Raw genomic sequence first — 2383 nt, forward strand, 5'->3', positions numbered from 1 at the left:
TACCCCTATTTTTAACCTTTAAAATTTTCAGTTATAGGAAACTCTGGGGGCAGACAAATATTTAATTTAACTTCAAAAAGTTAAAGCTTTGTAACTGTTAAAATAGCAATTATCAACATCACATATCAAAAGATACAAAATAAATATCTTTAAATCAAACTCCTAAGTTCTCAAATGGCATTTTTCTTACTTTGCTTACCTGTAATGATGATTATTGATGGAAATATGTTTTAATGAGTTTGCACATGTAGGCTACGTCTACACGTGCAGCCAACATCGAAATAGTCTATTTCGATGAATAACGTCTACACGTCCTCCAGGGCCAGCAACGTCGATGTTCAACTTCGACGTTGCTCAGCCCAACATCGAAATAGGCGCAGCGAGGGAACGTTTACACGTCAAAGTAGCACACATCGAAATAGGGATGCCAGGCACAGCTGCAGACAGGGTCACAGGGCAGACTCAACAGCAAGCCGCTCCCTTAAAGGGCCCCTCCCAGACACAGTTGCACTAAACAACACAAGATACACAGAGCTGAGAACTGGTTGCAGACCCTGTGCCTGCAGCATAGATCCCCAGCTGCCGCAGAAGGAGCCAGAAGCCCTGGGCTAAGGGCTGCTGCCCACGGTGACCATAGAGCCCCGCAGGGGCTGGAGAGAGAGCATCTCTCGACCCCCCAGCTGATGGCCGCCATGGAGGACCCAGCAATTTCGACGTTGCGGGACGCGGATCGTCTACACGGTCCCTACTTCGACGTTGAACGTCGAAGTAGGGCGCTATTCCTATCTCCTCATGAGGTTAGCGACTTCGACGTCTCGCCGCCTAACGTCGAAGTTAACTTCGAAATAGCGCCCGACGCGTGTAGACGCGACGGGCGCTATTTCGAAGTTGGTGCCGCTACTTCGAAGTAGCATGCACGTGTAGACGCAGCTGTACAGTGAAAGTGTCATTTGCTAACAAGCCTTACCCTTTGAAGTTTATGACTGATTACCAATTGTCTGGGGAACCAATTTTAAAAATATTGGCATCCACCTAAGTGACTATTTATCTTACTACACTACTAGTCGTGAATGAATGCAGTTTGCCTAACATGTGGGACTTTTCTTTAAGGACCTGACTGTACTGTACAGTCATGGTGAAGGAAGAACTGAGTAACATTCTAGCTGTTAAGTATTAAAGAGGTAGCCATGTCAGCCTGTATCTTCAAGAACAACAAGAAGTTCTGTGGCACCTTATAGACTAACAGATATCTTGGAGCACAAGCTTTCGTGGGCAAAGACCCACTTCATCAGATGCAAGGGGGTCTTTGCCCACAAAAGCTTATGCTCCAAAATATCTGTTAGTCTATAAGGTGCCACAGGACTTCTTGTTATTCTAGTTGTTGTTAGTCACCTGGAACAAAAGGGAGTCCTACTCTTGCCAATAAAGTAGGCATAGAAGGTTTCCCAGCTAGTCACTTAGGCTGGGTCTACACTTGCCACGGAAAATCGAATGCTTAGGTTCAAACTTCCGGGTTGCTGTTTCGTGCATGCGCAAAACAACTCATTCCGGGGTCAATGTAGACTCCGGAACTGCTCGAGAGCCGCAAGGATTAAGGAATGCTGATGGGAGGAGCACTCTCATTGGCATTCTGCAGTGAGGAGAGAGATGAATATCAATGGCTGTAAAATCGATTTTTGGTGCGCAACTGACATACCTATAATTGTGCAGCAGCCATCGATATTCAAGGTAAGTGTAGACCCAGACTCAGACAAGGTTAACACCAACTCCATACTACTTTGGTTCCCCCCCACAAGTAACTTTTGCTTTCAGAATAAACTAAAGAGATTGACTGGCTGCATGCCTGATCTGGGAATCTTTGGAGGGGTCCAGGAGTGACACGGTTTCAACATATGCCCTTTTCCTTAGTGCTTGACAACTGATTAATGGAAGAAAACACCTGGGGTGAATTGGCTGCCAGCAAAGCTAGCTCTCCTACCCCACTAGATGGCACTGTCCTCTCAGTCTCTAGGTACCATGAATGTTACCTCCTGCTGGTCACATGATTTCCCACCTCTACTCTAAACCCTAGTTTTGCTTTGAACTCCCTCCCCGTCCCTCTCCTCCCCCACCAGGAAACCTGGTCCTAATCGGTAGGGCTGTGATACAAAAGCAGATATGATTCTAAGCACTCTCCCCATCACTTTATTGGTTGTTTGAGGCATTCCTTAAGAAAGGTATATGACCAGGTGTCTCTGTTGTAACAATAGTAGTGCCTCCGTTCCCACAATCTTTCCCTGGAGTTCTCTACCATCAGGAAGTTTATGAACTAAAATCTGTCCTAGGAATGACTTAGCCAGGCTGATGCAGGGCAGGTTGAAGAAGTCTGGTCCTAACCGGGAAG

Source organism: Carettochelys insculpta, chromosome 1, assembly GCF_033958435.1.
Source record: "Carettochelys insculpta isolate YL-2023 chromosome 1, ASM3395843v1, whole genome shotgun sequence".
Taxonomy (NCBI): Eukaryota; Metazoa; Chordata; order Testudines; family Carettochelyidae; genus Carettochelys; species Carettochelys insculpta.